The following is a 23,271-nucleotide window of genomic DNA, read 5'->3' on the forward strand; positions in this document are numbered from 1 at the left end:
CAAGGGAGATAATCAGCGCTGCCGACTTTCATCTTTGAGGGCTGGACCACTCTTTCAAGAGGTTATTCGAAACTGGAAAATCCAGGCACATTGGAAAGCCACGGCAAAGGAAAGAAAACTTTCAACAGTGCCTATTTCATGTCAACTTTACTGCTCTGAACCCTTTGCACCTTTGAAGAAGCAAGCCGGCGGAAAGAGGTGTAACCTCACCATGTGGGAAGCAGACTGTCAGATGCTTGCATTACTCGTCCCTCACCTGGAGCAGGTAGCTCAGAGAGCTACCAAAGGAGAATAAATGAAAGATGGTCTGAAGCACACGAAAGCTGGTGAGCCTACGTCGGTGCCTTGCCAGCAGGGAGAGCTTTGTGACTCCCAGTTCTATGAAGTGGAGCAGTTAAGTATAGCTTATCCAGATAAAAGGACTTTCCTCTGAGAACGTGAATTAACAAGCAAGTTATAACTGGTGCCTGATCTTAAGCCTGTGCTTATAGCATGCAATTAGCTGGGTTTCTCCTCCTTTTAGATTTTTAAAGCCCTGAAAGCCACCACCCTGGTGAGATCTGCATGCCAGCCCCAGCTGGAAAGTGTTGCGCCCCCACAGCACCCACCTGTGCCCCAACAGTCGAGCTTCTTTTCAAGCAAAATGTAGAAAAAAAACCCCACAGAAATGCAACCCTCTTCTGTGGGAAAGATGGGCGGAGAGCTATTACAAAAATAAAAAAGTTCTGCATTATAATAAATCTTTGCTCTTGGAGACACAAATAAAAGAAGTTTCACGATTTCTTGCTCTGAGAGGTAGAGTTGCAGCAGTTAAAGCTTGTTAGGCTCTGGATGTTTCAAAGCCGTTGAAGGATGAGACCACCGTTCTTCCAACAGCTGTGTTTGGGCACGATGTCTTAGGAAGGCGTAGCTGGTGCCAGGCTTTGCTCAGCTCCCACTGAGCCCACTGACCCATCAGTGGTGGTACCTGCGCTGGGACCAGAGCAGCCTGGCTGTTTGCTGTGGACGATCTGGTGAAGGACAAACATTTTTCTCTGTAACTGGCTGCTTGTAATCTGTAATAAAAAATCTTATGGAAAGAAGCTGTAGCTAAGATAATTTCAGGCCTAATATTTCACCAACAGTTGTGTGGCACACTTCAAAACAGCTTGATCCTTGCTTCTGCCACAAAGATGCATGGAGTGGCTCAAGAGGAGCAGAGCCCTGCTGTACGAGCATCTGTCCACGTCCCGTGTGTCGCCATCAAGAATGTATAGTCTAAAAAGATAAAGGGAACAAATCCTGGGAGAAAAGAAAAACACCGGTTAGAGGGACCTCTCAGAGGGCCATCACAGACCAGTTTGTCTTCTTGTAGGTATCTGCTCACCTAAGAGAGGTGAGGGCATCACCCTCCCCTACAGCTTAGGAGAAGCTGACATGACTAACTTTGTCTAGAAGGCTTCTAAGTCTAGAGGTAAGGTGAATGTGTGAAGAGATTGGCATGGCAAAGTCCGTGGCCAAACTGGGAGCTGACTGCAGGTGTTCCCAGGCTGCATTTAGTACCTTTATCACGTAATCAGTACAGACGAACAAGGTGCTAGGTTAGCTTTATTTGAAATAATATTTGAGCATCATAAAGCAGGACGGTGCAGAGGTTATTGCAGCAGCACCAGTATATAATGACTTTAAATGGATCTATTCAACTGTTTAGAAATTTCGCTTGAAAGAATTCACTCCCTGGGAGATTGTTTTTTTGGAAAAATATAGCTGCAGCAGGCATGTTTGTGGCTGCTTTCTCCATCTCCAAAAATAAGCTGATAAATGAACGTCTCGTCCTAAATTCTGGGCGGCTGAATGACGGACTGGGGGAAGGTGGTGCGGGGCACCAGGGTGGGCTGTGCCGAGCTCCTCCACAGCGAGGAGGCCGGGTCAGCCCTCGCCAAGGTGAGCAGCAGGGAAGGCTGCGGCCATCTGCCGCACAGTTGGTTGACCCGCCTGGGATTAATCTGTTCTCAAGGGGACGTGCAAAGGAAAAGTGTCAGTGTCCTCCAGCCTACCGCCAGTAATTAACTGGCTTCTTTGCTGATATTAATTGATACCATTGCTGCTGCAGGAAAAAAGCCAGAAACTGAGCAGGGTTGTCTGTCTCCTCTTCCTGAAAATTAGTTTCTTGCGACATGGGCTGAGGTGTGCTAGCAAAAAGGTGAGAAGAAGCTGCGCTCAGCCTCTGCCCAGGTGGCGCCTGCTGTATGGCAGCATGGAGGATGCCAGCCCCATGGAGGATGCCAGTCCCACGGGGGATGCCAGTCCCATGAAGGAAGGATGCTTGGGGGCTCGTTGCTCTCTGGCCACCAGAGCAAGGTAACTATGCAGAAGTGCTGTAGCAGGTGCCAAACAGATGCGTGGAAGAGTCAGAAGGTTGGTACCTCGTACTGATTTCATTAAAGCCCAGCAGGGGCAAGCCAGCAAGACCCTTGGTATTTCAAACCTGTGTAAATGAAGAGGTTTGATGTGTCTGATTTACACCGACAGCTAGGCATTGCTGCAGTGGCTGCGTGTCCCACCAAGTACCCCATTTTGTAGGAATCAGAGGTCGACTGCGGGAGGTATTGATTCTGGCGCAACTTGTCCAATTGACAAGGACTTCTGGGAAAAAAGAATAACTGTCTTTACCATGATCAGCTGCTGAAGTTGTGATGGTACTAGACAAGACTGTGACAGGAGACAGGACACCACTCCCCTTGAGAAATTGTGATGGCTGGCGCTACGCTCCCCAAAACAATCAAGGGACTTTCCATGTAAGGAGATATTAGAGAATGACGACATGGACCAATGTTGTCCTGCAGATGTGGCTGTGCCAGCTGTGGTTACCTCCTCTGCGCATGCTCCCTCCTCTGCCTCGACTTAGATGACCTGGGTTGGTGCAACCAGCCAGGGCCAGGCAACTGCAGAGCTCTCCTGAAGCCCCTGAAGATGTCCTTTTGCCATCCCTTTTGCTGTCAGAAGCATGAGGGGGAGGTGGTAACTTCCCTTGGAGAAGTCATGGCATTCAGCAGGAGGCAGTCTGGTTTTCCATCATCTCGTCTGTTTGCGAAACGAATGCTTGGCTGCGAGCATGTTGAGCAGAGCGGCCAAAACGAGATGGGGAAACGAGAAGCAGAGCTGGATGGGGCGAATCTTGCCCATCCTGTCGCCCTCCTGGTGCCTGCTTCCCTCCAGCCATTCTTTCACCGCAGCCTCCTCCTGTTCCCTGGCTCCGAAAGCCTGCAGAAGTCCAGCCTACATTCGCCGCATGCCGTGCAAAAATGAGTCAGTCATTAAGGCTTTTAAAGATGACGGAAGCACAACTGACACACATGTATCTAGTGCGTGGGATAGGCGAGCAGCAGAAAAACATTGTACGAGTGAGTGATGTGCCAAATTTGTTTTCACTTGCTGCAAAGAGCAATTTTGTCCGTTATGGGCGAGCAATAGCAATTTTTAAATTCTTTTTTCATTTTTTTTGGTAGCTGCGATTGCATAGTAATTTGTTCCACAAATGAACCAGTCTGTGTTCTTACAGGAAAGAGCCAGAATATTTTGATTTTTCAGAAAGACCAAGAAAAATGTGGCATGTTCAGCTACTCTATTTCATGTATACGATTTTGCTGTTTTTCTTGAAAAGCGGACATTTGGTAGGAAACTTCATTTTTTCTCTCAGATTTGGAAGGTATTAGTTTTCCTTTTATGTAATTATTCCAGCATGCCCAGGTTAGTAGCTGTCAGTCTTACAATTATAAAATTAAAATAGATAATCCCAAGTGGTGACTTGGGTGAGAAAGTAAAGGCCTGCTCAGCTTTCACCCATCTAGGTCTAGATGCTGAATTTTGCATGCCTGTGTTTTGTTGACTTGTTTTCAAGTTTGCAGTGTCTCTGTATCCTCCATTCTCAGGGAAAATTTGGGGATTTTTTTGTATATAAACGATTCACAGATTATTATGCTTCAAGGTCATTTAGATGTGGTGTTAGGGGATATGGTGTAGGGGAGAACTTTGTAGAGTGGGGTTGATGGTTGGACTCGGTGATCCCAAGGGTCTTTTCTAACCTAAATGATTCTACGATTCTATGATTCTAAGGTAGGAATAATCCTCATAAATGACAGCTAGACTATCTTAGCCCAAGAGAGCCACCTTCTTCCACTCAGTTTGGAGTCGCTCAGTTAAGCGCAGGGCCCTCCAGCTGGGTTTGCAGACCTACCTGCAGCTTCCACCTATCAGTGTTATCTCCCACCAAAAAAATAAAAATTAAAAAAAAAAATTGCTCATTTTAGCCAATACTGCCTCAGTCACAATATTTACAGCTGAAAAGTCTGTGAGAACCAGGGTTTTTTTTCACGCAAAGCGTCTTTCCCCTCGTCCCTTACTGTGGCTGTGGCTAACCCAGTGACGCATTGCAGGATGCCATCTGACAACAGTAAAAATCATGGCATAGCCACTTTCTCCCAGCTCTGAGAAAGGACCTGCGCTGGAAGAGCTGGGTGGTACCCGTGGCATCGCCCTCTGCCCCAGCCTGAGCCCTGTCTCGAAACTTCTCCCCTTGCCCCTCCGCCTGCCCCTCTCCCATCGCCGGTTTTCATAGAGGGAGGTGGCACCACGAGCCGTTCACACCTTACCTCAAACCCAAGGGAGCTTTTGGGTATTACATAGTATATAGTAGTTCTCTGCTGCCCAGGAAAGGATGGTTTCTAGAATGCATCCCAGTCGCTTACAAAGAGCAGAGAGTTTGTTGCTGGAACAGCTCGGGCTGTACAAAGGGTCTGACAGACTGAAAGGAAAACCTCTGCAGAAAACATTTGGCAGCTCTTCTCCCCCAGAACCCATCTACCTGTGCACAAACTGGGCTCTGCACGTATCCTCACGTATTCACCACAAGCAGATGATAGCTGTTTGCATTATCTCTCAGTCAGACCTTTTTTCCCATGCTATCCTTGTCTTGTATTACAGGAAAGCATGCAAAGAGTTTAAATATATTAAAAGATTCCAAAGCTCTTTTTCTCTCTTTTTTACAAATGCTAATTTAGATTTATCACACCAAGCTGGGAACACTTTATGAGACCTCTGACTTAAAATGTTGGCAACACATCATGACAGAGGTCTGCCTTTCCTTTTCAAAAAGACATGGAAATATTAAGCTGGAATGGGCTGAGATGGCCAGCCAGCTGTCTGCTATTTGAATCCCATGAAAACTCAAATACAGCTGCAGATTCAACTTTGTTCTGGTCAAATACGGCAGTCCTGGAATGTGCTTCTTTCCACTGTGGCATGAATAGTGTCAAAATTTATGCTATTCTCTTGGCAGTATGGATTAAAAGCTGTTTGATAGTTCCCTGAAGGCATGTGTAAATGGGGAATTATTCAGGAGTGGATTGGTTTCTAAGGAGGTCCCACAAAGATCAATTCCTGACTCTTCTACTGAACATTTTAATCCGTGATTTGGAGCGGGGGAAAGAAAAAAAAGAAAAAACAAAAAAAAAGGAAAGCATGTATAAGAAATTTCAAGGTGGCAAGAAAGTCACGTACTAGCATGGACACAAGAAACCCATGGGCATTTTAGCACAGCCAAATATGAAACAGATAGCCTGTAACTGCAGAACATAGGTTGCATTTACAGAACTCGACCTTGCAGGTATGCTGAGAAATACCTGAAGCATCATAAAATACGCCTGCTGCTGTTCAGAGGGTCTGAAAGAGCTGTGATCAGAAGCTGTAGAACCAGGACAGGTTCCAGGAAGAGGAGCAGGAGAAGGAGGAGGATGCGTCGTCCATCATCCCCGCATCATGCATGACCATCGCCAAAATGGACTATCCATTACCTGCATCCTGGTTGGGAAGGACATTGAAAACATGAGGAGAGCTCAGAAAAAAGCCAAAAAACAAGGAATGCGATAGGAAAAACACACTAAATAACGAAATGATCCAGGAGCTCCATCAGTTTTACTTAAGCAGAAGGAAGAAATATGATCACAGCCTATAACTACTGACTTATGGAACTGGAGTTTGAGGGCTCTTTATTCTGCTAAGAAAAGCGTAACAGCAGGCAGTGGCCTGGTGTTGAAACTAGAAAACTTCAGATGAGAAACAGGACACAAATCATTAAGTATGTGGGTTCTCCAAGTCTGCTTAACTTGTTGGTTTCTACTGTACTGGAAATTTTAAAATCAATTGATTTTTTTCTAGAACAGATGCTCTTGCTCCAATTAATTTGACTAAAACTTACGGTCTGCCAAATGCGGATGGTCAGAGAGATGGTTGCAAGCAGTTCCCCCTGGACTTTTAATTTATGAGACTAAAACCCAAATTATTTCACGTGCTCCATACATATTTGATGCAATACAGAACTCTGTCACCTATATGCGAGTGCTGATACAATCATGCCTGTGATGCAGCGAGGCCTGGCTTGCTTGTTTACTTAGGCTGAGATACCTAAATTCTGCTTACAGCCTATTTTGGGCACCAGTGATATGATGGCAGCATCGTCTGCGAGGAGACACGGGCCTCTTGTCCTCCCACTCCAGCTGTCTGGGAGCTAGAAGAAGGGGGCAGGCTGGCTGCGGCTACTCGCGTCTGCTTGCCAGGGACTGGGGAGACACCCCACGCTTCATGTGATCTTACCAGGATTTGCGAATAATAAAGGTTCGCTTTGTAGCAAACGGCCTTGCCGTTCCCCCAAATGCGGGAATTAGTTCTAGCACCGTGCACGCGGCGTTCAGCAAAGAAAAACAAAAGGCCTAGGAAAAGCTCCTCCACTAGTTGAGTGCAAAGAACAACACATAAAGACACAGGAAAGGATGAGGCAGGAAGATTTCTGTGGCTAAATCGGTTGGTAACGCTGGCATCCTGGAAGCACGGCGTTGCTTTCTTTTTTTGCGCTCCCTTTCTTTTTTTTAAGAGTCCTGTGTCCTTGGTCAGAAGGAAATACCACCCCGCGGGTGAGAGTACAGGAAGCATACAATGGGTTTTATTCATACCGAGAATCCCAAACCACTCCAGCACTAACAAATTGGAAAAAAAAAAATAATAATGAAATGAGGAAGCTGGTGGATGTGTAAGGCACATTGTGAATGACACACTGCTAATAAAACTAATTCCCTCTCTGAACAACTCACGTCTCACAAAAGCATTCTCCTTTGAATAGGAGAGCCTGAATGAACTAAAAAATTGTGCCTCTCATATAGCCTTTTTGTGTGAATGAATCATAGTTCTGGTGCAGAAAGTTAAAAAAAGGTCTTTTAAAAAAATTTACAGCAAGGTAACCATAAAATTTCCATGTAAAGCATACAATGAGTTCTTTTATTAATCTTTATCTTGCAAATCGACCAGTATTATTCCCCTCTGTTTTGATCTCGTTTTATTTCCTGTGTAAAGCCAAAAGGCTGCAGTTCGAGGGCTGCTTTAATGTATGCCCTGAGTGTGATGATATTTGCATAGCAGTAGCTTTCAGGGAGGCTCTTGTTTTCCACAAACTGCACTGCTTGCTTACACGGTATGAAAACCTTGATTGGATTTATGGCCCATTAAGAATTCTGTTCATTAGGCACCCAACCCTGCAGATACCTCAGCAAATCTTCAGTTTCATTAACAGCCCCGTTTCAAGTAAACACAGCAACCGAAGGGTCCGCAGTTTGGCCTAAGCACGCACACAACCAGCCTCTCGGGTGCAATTATCCATTCCAAGCGGCAAGAGACTGCAGATAGAGGATGGAGTGAGGGGGATGCCCGCACCAGCCCCCTACCACAGCTCTCAACTATTAACCCGCTCCCTGTTTGAGAAAAGTTGGGGGGAACTCAATGGAGATAATGATCTGACCCGTGATTTGTTCCTTCAGCAGCCCCGACCCTGCAAACGGGCCAGCAATGCTCAAACTGATCTCTAGTGTCATATTTGACTTGCACAGCATGGAAAGCTGGGTATATTCACCGTGGACAAGATGGATTGTTCCCAAACATTAATATTCTTCACTCGTTACTTTTGACAGTGGAGCGATAACTAATGGATATTGATAATCTACTACTGGTGATTGATACAGAGGAATTCTTACGCATTTCATGTTGACTAAATTATAGTACTTTCAGAAATAACTAATATTTCAGTTATTAATACATCCAACTGCGAAAAATCACTAATCATCATGACACTCTTATCACAGGTCCAAAATAAAGACTTCACCGAAATCTGGAGGGAAGTTATTTATCTACATAGGGAAAATTACCAATGAACTTATAGCATGGTTCGTTGGTTCTCTTAACTGAGGAGTTCGAGGCAGATAATTTATTTCACAATTGACATATTAGGATATCCATGCTAAGCTAAGTTCAATATTAGAGAGTTTTTGGATCATACACACCTGTAGAAGAAATGCTTAATCTCCTGATGTTAACGGCAAAACGCTCACTGAAACACCTGCTAACAGGGTACCGCCTTTCCAAAAGCATTTTGTGTTTTGGAATTGGAAACTCATTCTTTGCCTCTAACCCTCTTTTGGTGTGCAAACATCAACAGCTGCACCTGAGGGTCACTTATCTCTTTTTCCATGAAAAAGATAACTTGTCTTTGTCTCACCATCAACTTGTGATTCTCAGCAGCAGCTTCTCAAGTGTGGTGTCCCAAGGCCCTTTTCCCTTCATAGAATCATGGAATGGTTTAGGTTGGAAGGGAACTTAAAGATCATTTAGTTCCAACCCCCCTGCCATGGGCAGGGACACCTCCCACTAGACCAGGCTGCTCAAAGCCCCATCCAGCCTGGCCTTGAACACTTCCAGGGATGGGGCATCCACCACCTCTCTGGGCAACCTGTTCCAGGGTCTCAACATGGTAAAAAATTTCTTCCTAATACCTAATCTAAATCTCCCCTTTTTCAGTTTAAAACTGTTACCCCTCGTCCTATTGCTAAACTCCCTCATAAAGAGTCCCTCCCCGTCCTTCCTGTAGGCCCCCTTTAGGTACTGGAAGGCCACTATAAGGTCTCCCTGGAGCCTTCTCTTCTCCAGGCGGAACAACCCCATCTCTCTCAGCCTGTCCTCATAGCAGAGGTGCTCCAGCCCTCTCATCATCTTCGTGACCCTTCTCTTGATGTGCTCCAGCAGGTCCATGTCCTTCTCATGTTGGGACTCCAGAGCTGGACACAGTACTGCAGGTGGGGTCTCATGAGAGCAGAGTAGAGGGGGAGAATCATCTCCCTTGACCTGCTGGCCATGCTGCTTTTGATGCAGCCCAGGATGTGCTTGTCTGCGTCACAGCATTGCACATATTGCCGGCTCCTGTTGAGCTTCTCATCAACCAACACCCCCAACTCCTCCTCAGCAGGGCTGCTCTCAAGCCATTCTCTGTCAGGCTGTACCTGTGCTTGGGGTTGCCCTGACCCAGGTGAGGACCTTGCACTTGGCCTTGCTGAACTTCATGGGGTTTGCATGGGCCCACCTCTCAAGCCTGCCCAGGACCCTCTGGATGGCATCCCTTCCCTCCAGTGTCTTGACCGCACCACACAGCTTGGTGTCACCCACAAACTTGCTGAGCGTGCACTCAATCCCACTGTCCGTGTCACCAACGAGGATATAAAACAGCACCTGTACCCAGTACCGACCCCCAGGGAACGCCACTCGTCACTAGTCCCCACACTGAAGATGGAGTGTGCTGGACACGCTTTGCAGAAGCCACAGATGCCAGTGCTCCAGGAAGAAGGATACCCTGTCACCTTCCTGTCTCTACCTTGCCTCTCTAGGATGCGCTGAGCATATACTATAAGCTATTCAAAATCTGCCTGCGTGCCATCTTTGGCCGTCTTTCCTCAGTCTCTTGGTTTATAATATACAGTGCAATATCTTGACTCTTTTATTGTGCCCGTTCCTCATTAAGGAAACCACATATTATCATAACAAGAAACCCTCCCAGCCATCATTATTCCAGCTATTAGGTCTTCTTCAGCCTCTTCATTACTCAGTCACACAGACTTGCCTTATGACTACGTTTATTACCCCTATTTTGACACACACAGACACGCAGTATGTGACGATGACTCAGTCATCATTATCCCCAAAATGACTGTCTTTAAATATATGGAGTCTTTCAGCATCCATATACAGTCCTCACTCCGCAATGCACTTCCTGCAATAATTCTTGCATGCTTGTCTTTCCATGCTATAAGTATAAATTTCTTGTATTAAATCTCAGAAAAGCTAATAATCCTGAAAATGTTCGAAATCAAAAAGCATTATAGTTTTAAAGCAGTAAAAATGTTAAATAACCTTTTTTAAAGTGTATATTAATCTCCATTTGCATAGCCTCTGAACTTCAGCACTTTCCTTTATTTTCATTAAGGCAAAATTGGCTCCTCACCATAAAACCAACAATAAGTTGAATATATAATGTACCTGAAGATTCTGGACATTTAAATGAGTTGAGCCACTAGTTCTTTCTCACAATTTTTGGTGGTCTGCTTCTACGCCCATGCCCATCTTGTCTTACTTTACTGCAGCAGCACCCAGAGGAGAGCAGGAGGTAGGACTGAAACGGGGGTGTCTGCCATGCCCCACAACCTGCACAAGCGCAGAGTCCAGGGGCGCCTGCCTCAAAACTTTCCAGGCCAAATGGGCAGGAGAAGAGGAGCAGAGGAGCAGCGGGCAGCTCCTCCGACATGCTGAGCAGCTCGGTGGCACGGTCAGGTTTAGATGCCTGGTTCACTGGTACTCCGGTGAAACATGAGCCAGGCTTGATTTGACAAAGATTCATCCTATGAGGCCCCCAGTCCAGTGCACAGTGGAAATGATAAAGCCTTTGGCTGAGTCTGCTGGGGGTGTTGCTTCCTTGTGGTCCTGTCATTCTTGCTCTTCTTTTTCTGCCTCTAATAAGAGCCAGCCTTCTCCCCTTGCCTTTCTCCTTGCTTGCTGTTCACTTCTTTCCCTCTCCTTTAACGCTGCAAGAGCAAATGACGAGAAGCCGTTTTTATTTAAATTGCAAGAAGGACTTCTGAGCACGCTTTGTATCAATGTTTTGTGCATGGAAGTCAATTCATGTTTTCATCTCCCTGTGAACTGTGCCATGTTCCTGGACATGTGATGGTGTCCTTTTTTCATGTGATTCATTGGCAGCCCCCATGAGGAGCGTGCTGCTGGTCTGACCACGTCCCTGAGCTTTGCGTGCCCTTGTGACCATGAGCTTCTCCTAGCAGGTCTGGTGTCACCTCGTGCTTGCCCAGGACTCAGCAGTCCTTTTCATATTTGGTTTTAACAGCTCTGACTTCAGTGAGCCGCAGCTGGAAAGAGATGGCCTGGTGCCCTGGACATTTAAGCAGGTGCTTAGCAAAGGTCCTGTTGAGTGAGGTTACTCTCATGTTCTGCCGTAGATGGATGGAGAGCAGAGGGCTGCACATCTCCTGGGCCCATGCCTGCCCACCTACCCACCTTAGTTAGGGCAGAACCGCTAACAGGAGCCTCTCGGTTTTTCAAAACTTTTTCACTGTGCCTCTCTCTGAGTCCATCTTCCAGAGGTCCGCAGCCTGCTTTTAGGAATCACAAAATTAAGGTTTTAAGAATCACAAAATTAAGGTTTTAAGATTCATGTTAATGATGTCTTTTATTATGCTTCCAATACAAATCCTTCATACCTTCCCACCTCTCACCATGTTCTTTACCCACTGTCACATACTGTGTGGGCTCATACAGTTGTAATTTTTAGGAGAGTAAACTTTTTAAGTTTGTGTTGCACTTTTTCTCTGCTTTATGGCATTCCAAAGTGCCCTGGTCACAGATATTTAGATATGAAATGACTCGATTTATATTAAGTAAATGACACTACTGGGCTGTCCTTGCTTTTATTCCTACTAATTTTAGTTTGAAGTCTCTTCCAACGTATTATAGATAAATGTTTGCCAAAGAAAAGAGTTCCACTTGGTGCCACTTAAAAGACGGAAGAGAAAAATGGCAGCAAACATCGTTCTTCAGACAGTTTTAAAAGCTGTCACAATGTGTTTGCATCCCTGAAAAGGATCATTTTAAACTCAAACTTAGCAGTTCGAAGAGAGAAATGAAGTATATTGCCTTAAGGTGAATTCTGGAAGAGGAGAAGATGCATTTCACAGGTGTGTTCCTCAGCCCATAGTCCCAGCCCCAGCCCCCAGTCCCAGCCCCAGCCCCAGCACACACAGCCCCAGAAATGGGAGTAAGAATTGCACAGAGAAGGCTGTTCCCAGTTCTACGCACCCCTTTGGGTACGACCAGTTCCACAGGGATGGCTTGCTGGCCAGCTGGCACGGGCACTTAAAATGTCGGTACCTCACTAACCACTTCTAAATCTTTAGGTACGTACTCTTTAGGTACGTACTTTACCACCACTGCTGAAATCAAATCTTCTTCCATAACTTATCTAAACAGGCACCTGGGGCATGATCCATTCCACGCATTTGATTTAGCCAATACTGCTTCTCTATGAATTTGTGCACTTAAAGGAAAATGTTGATTAAAAAAAAAATCCATACTACTTCAAGAAACGCGTGGTCTTTAAACTTAGGTTTTTCTGGAGAGGCAGCCCTCAGAAACAAACTCTCTTCCCTTCTCTTTTGTCCTTGCATGGTCTCTTCCAGCTTCTCCGCTCTTTTTGGCTGTGCCCCTCAAGGAGCTCTTCTGAATCCTGTGTTATTTCATTTGACATTTTGGGTCTTGTGCTGCGTCATTGATCACATAGAGAGGAATTCAGCAGAGCCTAGCTTCCAGGCTTGGTCGCTACCTGAGATAACTGCTGTACACTGAATCAGGAACATCTCTATCTTTTTGTGTGTTTGAACTGCTTAATCCAACCTCAAACAAGAAAGTAGAGCACATCATTTATCAACACCCACCCGGCAATATGCTTCAGCATCTCAGCTGAATTTGTATTTCGGCCCTGTAGTTCACGCGTGACTTCTAGAGGCTTTCAAGAAATTCTTGCGTATTTCTGGGGATGTGCAGGCGGGTTTGAAGATTTATGGTTTCTCAGTGGCATTTTCATGTATAATTATTGGTAAAAGTGAATTCCAAGAAGGTGTCGGCATTTCTACTGCAATATAAACTTGCGGTAGTTTTTCTTCCATGTGGAATGATTTATGTCCCTTTCCCTTTTGAAACCCTGATTTACAGTTAAACTAGGGATCTCAGCAAAAGTTGGTTAGTAGGAAGCAAGCCTCACGCTTTCAGGTAGCTGGTTATTTCCCTTTCTCCTTTACCTTAGTGACAGCCACTATTCTCTTTATTAACGACCTGGGTACAGACTGCTTTAGTATTCTGACAGCTCAGCGTAGATCTCAAGCCGCAAGGAGAATGTAATTTGTGGGTTTTGTTTTAATATTTATTTGGGGGTCTATCAATTAGGAAATATATGGTTAAAGTCCACAGGGATTTCCTGTGGTTTTACTTGGGAATGTCATCTTAGATTTCCTGAGAAATCTGTAGTATTTATTTAGTGGCTTGCTGTTATTTATCTTGCAAAGAATTTAATACAAAGTGGCCTAAGGGGGAAAACAGTTACCATTCTATTTGGCTTCAAGTTTGCAGTTTTACAGTCTAGGAATCGTATATTTTCTATAATTTTCTTGGGATGCTATTGAACTCAATATGAATATGTTTCTGACATAAAGTCCTGGAACTGAGCTTTCAAAGAAGGCATCAGCGTAATGCTGTTCTTCAACACAAAATGAGTGTCGCAAACAGCATCGACGTCAGAAAAATTGCTGCACTTACTTCGGCACGCTGGTAGTTTGAGTTTTGCTAACTGCCAGAATTAGACCTTTGTTAGTGTTGTGCACCTACAGGTGCGAAGGCTTCCCAAAGAAGAGGGCATTGTCAGGCCAGTGAATCAAACTGAGTCACACAGAAGAACAATCTTTCAGTGTCACCGTCAAATTCAGCTGCTCACTCCATGAGGCTGAAATCCATGACATAGTTCATTTTTCAGCTGTTGAGCACATTCACATAATGTCGCTCATTCACTCTGTGTTGCCTACTTCACGTATGAATGTGCATTCACTCGAAAAGCCCATGAATACCCTTAGGTTTACAACACAGATATTGTAGTGTGGTGCATTCAGCTTATCTGCATAGCTCTAGGACTCACATGGCAGTATGAATTAATCAGAAGTAGAACGGTTTCCAACTTGAATAGATACCGAAATACTATTAAGAAGATTTAGTCTGTTTTAGTCATACAAAAAAACCCCACAAAAACCACCCAAACAGAAATCAGAATCCTTGTATGAGGTCTGGGTTGTTGCAAATTTCCTCCAAACTGAAGCTGAAGAATAATCCCCTTTTTTCCCCTTTTTCCCCATCTAGAAAATACACAAAAAATAAATCCTTAAAAAACTGTGTAGACGAATATATTAGTATAACTATATTAGAGACGTTCCTGTAGCAGTGATAGTCTGAGGATACAGGGAAGGCAAGGTTGGCAGGTAGAATGAATACTCGATACCCTAATATAAAGTATGACATCTACCTAGGAAAGGTTACCTTGATACTATTTTCTGTTTCTCTTCATCACTGACTTTAACACATATTTATCTCCAGAGTAAAGAGGTGCGTATCATTTGAAAGGAAATCTTGCCATTTTCTAGATAAAATGCAAGAACACCGTAATCCTATCCCCGTTTTGTAACTAGATGGGCCTACTCTATTTCCTCAGATCTGTCCTCACGCTATAATAATCTTTAATCAATGTATTAAGTGCTGTGAGGGCAGAGTTATCACTTGGCTGTCTTCACAGCTGGTAGAGGGAACAAGGCCTTTGCATTTTCAGTTACTGAATCCTCCGTATTTACTGCAGAGGTCCAGAACAGGTTGATTTCAGGTACATAGAACTCACTCTGGTATGGCCTCCAGCCAGCTCAAGACTTGCTCTGAAGCCAAAAAAAAAAAAAGCAGAAACACTCTTTATGGCACTATAGACCTATAGACCTTACTATTTTCTCCACATTCTACTATTTCGTCTGTAGTCACAAAATAATCCTTCCCGACCGGTTTTTCTGCGTCCAGCCCCAAGACAGAATGGCCACTGCAAACGTGCATCAACACCCCTGCCAGCAGGCTGAAAGAGTCCCTGCTTTCCTTGGGAAGGCAGTAAGTTGTGTTATCACAGCTTATTACAAGAGTTCTGGTAGAGCAGATCCTTGCTCTTTGGACCAGAATACATATTTGTCAAAACCTGACAGCTTTTTAGTCAGCAGTATATCATTTTACTTCCACAAATCTCATTTGTTCTGACATGGCCAAAAAGAGCGATGCACAGACCTGTATAAAAATCAAGGACAAAAACAAATCGCAAAGGCAAAAAAATGAAATTAATTGCAAATTGTGGAAGATAAGGAAACACAGTTGAGCTCTACTAGCTGCATTTCAGGACCTTTCTTTATTTCGTCGTTGCCTGATGCTGTATGGGCACAAGATAGAAGCACACATGAAGCAGTGACTCTAAGCATCTCATGGTAAAATTTATAGTGTTCTGGACGGTTACATCTTGGTAAGAGAAGAGAGCACATAAGCATACTGCAGCACAACATGCAGCTGTGTGGAAGCATCACAAACCATTCATAGTCTCTGACTTGTCCTGAGAGACCAGACCAGCTACAGGAATAATCACTTGAGGCCTTTCTAAAAAAAACATGAACAAACAAAACGATGTGGAGAAAGAAAAGTACAAAGTTCATTTTACTCGTTAGTAGAAAAAAACTCAGCAAATTCTAACATTTGGATACTTACTCCCTGTTTACTCTTTTCTCCTGCTGCTTTTCCTTTGAATTGTACAATATCTGTCATAGTTCAGTACTATTTACTGCCGGACTGGTAGTTTGAGGCCATGTGAAACACTTTGGGCATCTTAATTGTTGCTAGAGACTTGTGTCACGGCATTCAGATGAGCCCTAAATATTACCATTCAGAGGAGCTGAAGTCATCTCTGGACTTCATTGGCTATATTATTAGATCTCTGTTGTTTACAATCAGGCACCAACTCTTTTCCACTTAAACAGGTTGCCCAGGTTGCCACTTTACAGGTTGCCCAGGGAAGCTGTGGCTGCCCCATCCCTGGAAGTGTTCAAGGCCAGGCTGGATGGGGCTTTGAGCAGCCTGGTCCAGCGGAAAGTGTCCCTGCCTGTGGCAGGGGGGCTGTAACTAGAGGATCTTTAAGGTCCCTTCCAACCCCAACCATTCTGTGATTCTGTGAAATTGAGGTGTCCAAAGATGCCCACTTCTGAATAGAATCATTAAACATGGGGAAAGTTATATAGTTTATCAGAGAAGAGATGAGGCATATTAAGAATCATGCCTGGGGCTATCTGACAGCCTTTGTGGCGAAACATAACTCTATCTGTAGGCTGGGGTATTTCTACCAGAACCACAAACAGTGCACGAATCAGTGCAAGATTATGAAAATATCCAAAGCATTGGGAAAAAAACCCGCAAGAGTTAGTGACCTCTCCAGTAATGTGCTCTGGACAGCCAGGAATCCAAGTTCCACCAAGCGAGTTGACTGGGGGGATTTGAATCATCGCTGTTCAGCTGGGAGGCCGTGAGCATGAGTCTACAACACTGCTGAAACAATGCACAAACTCAGTGACTGTTTTCGCGGTGCCTTCAATAGGAAGCTCAACACAAAACAAGGAAGTAAAGGCAGCGTCACCAATTAAACTGGGAAGGCTGCAACAAGGACAAGAAAAGCAAAATTCAGAGAACTGAAGGTGCTCAGGTCAAAAAGGACAGAGCACCTGGGCTAGAGGCCATTGTGCAGAAAGAATACAGATGTGTAACTGCAGGCCCAGTAGCAAGGGTCTTCAGGACATTTTCACATTGAGAGGTGGTGCTATTGGAATGGAAAGTAGCAAATGGGACCTTTCATGCCACCTTTTCTAAGAAAATGGGAATATAGGCTGTGCTGTGGCGGATCATCACTCTGGTCTCAGTAAATCTGGTGGATAATTGCTGTTGTCTCTGGCAGATAAGGCTTTAGAATAGACTTTAAATGTAAGAACAATAAAAAATATGGAGAAAAATGATGAACAAGATTTAAAACCCTACAGGTTTATCAAAGGTATATTATATGTGATATCTTTTCTTGATGGGATTGATTTTTCAGACATAGGAGATATATCTATTGTTCTACAAAGCCTATGGTACTATGTTGCATTGGAAATGATTAGTAAAGATCAGCATTGGGACAGGAACTGTAACGTATAAGACAGCAGATAAACAGAAGATGAAGCTCGTGGAAAGAGAGCTGTTGGCTGCAGGGAGATTATGAACAGAGTTTTTCAAGGTTCAGTCTTGAAACTGCTCTTATTTAATGTTTTCACAAATAAATTTGATGCAAAGTGAGAGCAAGCTATTGAAAGGTGCTAAAGACACTTAGGTACAAGGGTTTAAATATCAGAAGGGGAAAAAATTATTGACTTTGCAGACTCCCATAATAGAAATGAAATTACATGCAGAAGCATGAAAGGCAGCAATACTGTACATCCAGACAAATAACAAAAATTTCTGCTATAAAACAGCAGGAGTGTAGAGGACAAAGGAAGAAAAGGACCTGGTAGCATTAGTTATCGTTTTGATTAGGATAGGTTACCAATTTGATGAGGCTGTGAAAAATGCAAATGCAATCCTTAAACATTAGTATGTCTAGCAGAAATGGAGAGCTATTAATGCCACCGCATTAGGCATCAATGAGATATCATCTGTACTACTGTGTGCAGAAGGAGATACAAGTTCAAGAAAGATGAATGTGAGCTGAAAGAGAGAAAGACTATTGGGAAGGTTACACATAAAGAATATATTACCAATATATATATAAGGAAGACATTAAAAGTGGAGTTGTTAATACCATATTTTTCTAGGCCGAAAGAAGTGAAGTCTGGGGCAGGAGGAATATACTCTCTGTGCAGGAGCAAAGAATTGAGACAGAGAGAGCAGAAAAATAATGTTGCTGAAGTAACAATGGGGCAAGGAATAGCATGGGACCTATGATAGGTGACGACCGGGCCTGATGATTTTGGAGTTACCTTTGTCCTATGCGCTGCAGATTGTATTTACTTTGTATTTACTTTGGTCTGCTGCACCAGCGAGTTGCACACGTTCAGTGCAGTTAGTTGTGCTGCTTCTTCTGGCCCATAAGCAATCAAAAAAGTTCTTTCACACTAAATAAACATAAAAATACATCACACAAACCCAAGTAAAACGAGCATGGTTCACTAAAATGTTGATGATGGTTCTAGGGAATATATGGACATATAGATGTGACTGCTCTCTGCCGAGGAGCCAGGGAATGAGTGACTTCCCTGTAGATGGGATGAGGTCTGTCAAAGAAATCTCATGAGAGCCAGCATTAGATACCAACCAAGAGATCCTGAGCAGCCCTCAAGGGATCTTGAGTAGCGATACCACCAGTGATCCGATGCAGCAATAAACAGATTTATTTCCTTACAGAACTGTGGAGAATCAATTTCAGAGGCCAATGTCGCAGCAGAGCTTAGAGGAGTGTTCACTGCAGGCTGATGAGAGGCCAGGAAAGGCAGGACAAGGCAGGCAAATCCAGCTCTCTAATGCACTCCAGTCCTTGACAAATGACGCTTTATATGTGGTGTCTACAACCAACTATGTTTAAGGCTGGGAATATATATATATATTTCTTATTTTAAAGCATCAGAAGAAATGCTCTTTGTTCTTAGTTCGTCTGTTGAGTAACAATGCACATCACTAGCATGAATAATATTATTCCTCTTAATATGTAAATAACTAGATATAGGAAGAGCTATTTGAATGAATCAGACAAAAGTGGAGGCTGTGGAGGTTTTTGCAATCACCCTGAAAAGGGAGCTGCCTGTCAGCCCTCCTCCTTCCTCATATCAGCATTTCCCTGCATACCCTCTTGAATATCTTGGTGTACTGCTTTTTTCCTCCATCCTGCATGTGTGAAACAGATCCCATAAAATTGCCCAGAGTTTTTAACTCCCAGAGCTAAAGCAGGCCCAGAGATCTCAAAACTTCCTTGGGATCTCACTGGCACTGGAAGACACCATGGGAGGAAACCAAAATGCTGTAACTTACGGGATCATAGTTTGTTCTGCATCAAAGGCTGTTCTTAACTATTGCCTCTCTTTGGGTCACATCCCAGGTGTGTTTGCTTTTTCCTTTCGTATTTACGTGCTATACACAGAATTGTTTCATAGAGAGCAATCTTCGTGAGCTCCTCTCTATAGAACGAGACTCTGCTGCTTCCACCTCTGGGGAGCGGGCAAGGTGTGCGCTGCGGTACAAAGGCAGACAGCAAAAACTGGTGGGGGTATCTTTGGATCTTTGCTTTGTTTACCTATCACTAAGCAGTAAAGAAATGGAGAATTAAAAGGCCAACCAAGCAGGTGATCTGGGACCAAAAGCAGCCTAAAACTTTCATGGTTTAGGAAACATGCAAGAAGAAAAAGAATAAAAAGAGGTCAAAGTCATAACAGAAGGAATAATTTCCAGTTCTTTGATAGATTGCATTTGTCAGTGCTTCCCAACACTGGCCTGATTACGTACTTTTAGGATTGTTGGGAAAACTCCTGCTTACTTGACAAAACCCAGAGCTCGTCTGGTGCCGAGTACAGCCGAACACTCACACTCCGATTGCTCATCTCGTTCTGATACACCGCAGCTCCTCAGCGTATGATATTGCATTTCCCCAGGCTTACAGGGCAGTTTTTGCCGTGCCGAAAAAGGCTAATCTGGTAAGTAAGCAAAATACTGAATCTCTGAATACAAACTATGAGAATCAATCAACTGGGGAAAAGTCAGGCTGAGTGGGAGGAAAGGGCAGGAAAAAGCAACCAGAGTGTATTTTAAACTCTGAACACTTTAATGTATATAATCATGGCATGTAATCCACATGGGACAAATCTTGCAGTGATCTTTCAGGGAAAGTTCCCACTTACATCACATGCTCTCTGTGCCTGTAAGGTCACGGAGGTTGTTGCCTTCCCAGAGTTCCCAAGTTTTATATGTATATACTATATATACATATATATGTAGGATGATACTTCCCAGGGGAGAGCATGTAGAGGTGGTGGGAAAGCTTATGTATTGCGGTGACCCTGAAAGCTATGCCAGTGGAGGGGGTTGACTCTCCACAGGGCTACCCGAGCCTCAGATAGGAACCCAAATTACAGAAACGCGGGAAAGCAGGCACTCCTCGAGACTAGCTGATCAAGAAGGGATGACAGAGGCCTCACTCACACAGCAGGACTCAGGCTATTGCATTTAATAATGTACGGGAAAGAAACTTTCCGCTAGAATTAAAAAAAACAGAGAAAGAGATTATATGTCACTCTTCTAAATAATGAACACCAGCGGCTTCACCAAACTTGGATCAAATCCCACTTTCTTCTCCACCCACACTGCATGATGAGGACTCTGGATCTGTGCACGGCTTCTTTTTGCTTTGCTTCTGGTGGTGCCCAAATTTTTGCTGTATACTCCGGGTTTAAATCCTCCACACCCACATACACGTATGAAGTTTGTGTAAACTCTTCAGCTGTTAATTACAACTGGAGGCATACTTTTATTTGATATACCATTGTATAGCTCTGGCTCTGCAACTTTGCTGCTTACAAACCCATTCCATCTCGAGCATGTGCAAAAATATGGAAGTTGGATGTAAGTGGAAATTCACTAGGAAAGCTTGATTGACGTCTCTTGAGGCTTTTCATACCCAAAAGCGAACAGCTGAGTGCATCCTGTCGTCACACCACTGAGTCATTCAGGATGAACTTGCACCCTAAATTAAATTACAAAGCATTAAGACAAGAAAGCAATTTTGGGGCACAAATTGTTCTCCCTATGTTTAGAACCACTCGATGCGTTCTGTATACCCTGACTGTATAAATACACAAACACATGCACAAATATATATATACACATGTATGTGTATATACATATATATATATGCTGTGGAGTTATGAGTAGCTCAGTGGCAGAGATGGGGTTACCAGACATTATTTTAACCATTATGGCTGACTCTGAAGCTCTTCCGTGAGGTAACGGAGGCCATGGCCATACTGATGTATAACTGAATGCCCAGCATGCAGGTTCGAGACCTGTGGGTAAGAAGTCATTTAAAGAAATTGTTTGTTTGGGATGTTTCTGCAGTCCTGCTGGGGAGCTCCAGGGAGAAGCCCTTACAAAAAGATCAAAATTGAAAAGTAAGCTGGTGGGGAGAATAGCTCCCCGCTGTTCCGGACGTTTGCGTGGAAGGGTAAGGATGCTGAAACCCATGAAAACTGGGATAAAATGTGAGCTGGCTGCCAGGCTGAGCCTTCGAAGGGGCTGATGACCAGCCAAGCAGCAGTCATAGAATCATAGAATCATAGAATCACAGAATGTGTTGGGTTGGAAGGGACCTTTAAAGATCATCTAGTCCAACCCCCCTGCCAGAAGCAGGGACATCTTCAACTAGATCAGGTTGCTCAGAGCCTCATCAAGCCTGGCCTTAAATGTCTCCAGGGATGGGCCCTCCACCACCTCTCTGGGCAACCTGTTCCAGTGTCTCACCACCCTCATTGTAAAGAACTTCTTCCTAATGTCTCATCTAAATATACCCTTCTCTAGTTTAAAAACGTTTCCCCTCATCCTATCGCTACATTCCCTGATAAAGAGTCCCTCCTCATCCTTCCTGTAGGCCCCTTCAGGTACTGAAAGGCTGCTACAAGGTCTCCCCAGAGCCTTCTCTTCTCCAGGCGGAACAAGTCCACTCTCTCACCCTGTCCTCATAGGAGAGGTGTTCCAGCTCTCTGATCATTTTTGTGGCCCTCCTCTGGACTTGCTCCAACAGGTCCATGTCCTTCTTGTGCTAAGGGCTCCAGAGCTGGACACAGTACTGCAGGTGGGGTCTCAGGAGAGCAGAGTAGAGGGGCAGAATCACCTCCCTTGATCTGCTGGCCACGGTTCTTTTGATGCAGCCCAGAATGCAATTGGCCTTCTGTGCCGTGCATCCATATTGTTGGCTCAAGTCCAGCTTTTCATGCACCAAAAAGCTTTTTCATCCACCAGTCACCGGAGGCACTTTCAGCTGAAGGCTGGGGTCTGCCATGCCCCACATGGGACGTCCCATGGGAAGGACCCCAGGGGCAGGGAGATGCCTTCCAGCGTGGTTACCCTGTGAGACCGGGGAAATCGGAGGTCAAGACAGTTCCTGCGGCCAGCCACACTCTCATCTTTTGGATCAAAATCCAGCCCCCTGTTCTCTTCCACCCACAGATCCAATTTGGTACCAGGGTTTTTAAGGGAAGCGTCTACGGATTTGTTTTGGACTTGTGCCAGCTTGCTACAAATTCAGATGCTAGGACTATCATTATCTCTCTCGCAGACCTCCTCTGGCAAAAGGGGTGTATTGTCTCAGTAGGGTCTGTGGGATGTGGCTCCCTGTCATCATGCGCGTATCAGTATAAATTACTGTCATATCCTCAGGATGACGTGACAAATCCTCTACACTGGCTGAGTCACTCTGAGGCTCTACAAGGATTCCAGCTTCTTTTTCAGTCTTGAATATACAATCCATATTATAACAGTGCTTTTTTAAAAAAAAAAAAATGTATGTAAGAAGTCTGCATGTTTGTTTAGCTAATGACCAGTGAGAATTCTACCTTTGGGGGTGCATAACTTTCTAATATGTTTGTATTTCTGCATTTAGTAAGGTGGGTGTTGCACCAAAGACAATTAAGCTGAAGCATGTGTTCAGTTAAGTCTGGTAGTCAGCCAGCCGAGCAGATAACCTCCTGATGTTCCACACTTTCAGGGGAAATCCTGTAGCACAAAGGGTCTGGCTGCAAAGCCTAGCACTGTCCCGAAATACTTGTGCAACCTCAGCTACTTCAATCAATCTTGCCACATTAAAGCATATTTCTTTTGCCCAGGCTAATTTACCTCTCTGTGCACTTCACGATTCCCTCCCATTCCAAGGACTTAATCAAAGTTGGAAAATCAGGCCTTGCAACAAAGTAAAGGAAATTTTGAATCTGAGTTTTACAGGTGGGAAAATAAAGGCTATCTCTGTCAAAGTCAAGATTGCTGCAGAGTCTCATTATCAGATCACAGGCCATAATTTCTTCTCTGTTTTTAAAAATGCAAACAAATTCCTACAGGCACATAAAAAAGGGGGTGAGGGGGGCAGTTCAGGTTGAGCAGGGATCAACACATGTATTTCACAAGGCAGGCTTTTATGTAAATAGTGTGAGATTGCTACTGCAACAACATCAAGAGAAAAGAGATGGA

This window comes from Chroicocephalus ridibundus, chromosome 1 (assembly GCF_963924245.1).
Source record: "Chroicocephalus ridibundus chromosome 1, bChrRid1.1, whole genome shotgun sequence".
NCBI classification, from domain to species: Eukaryota; Metazoa; Chordata; class Aves; order Charadriiformes; family Laridae; genus Chroicocephalus; species Chroicocephalus ridibundus.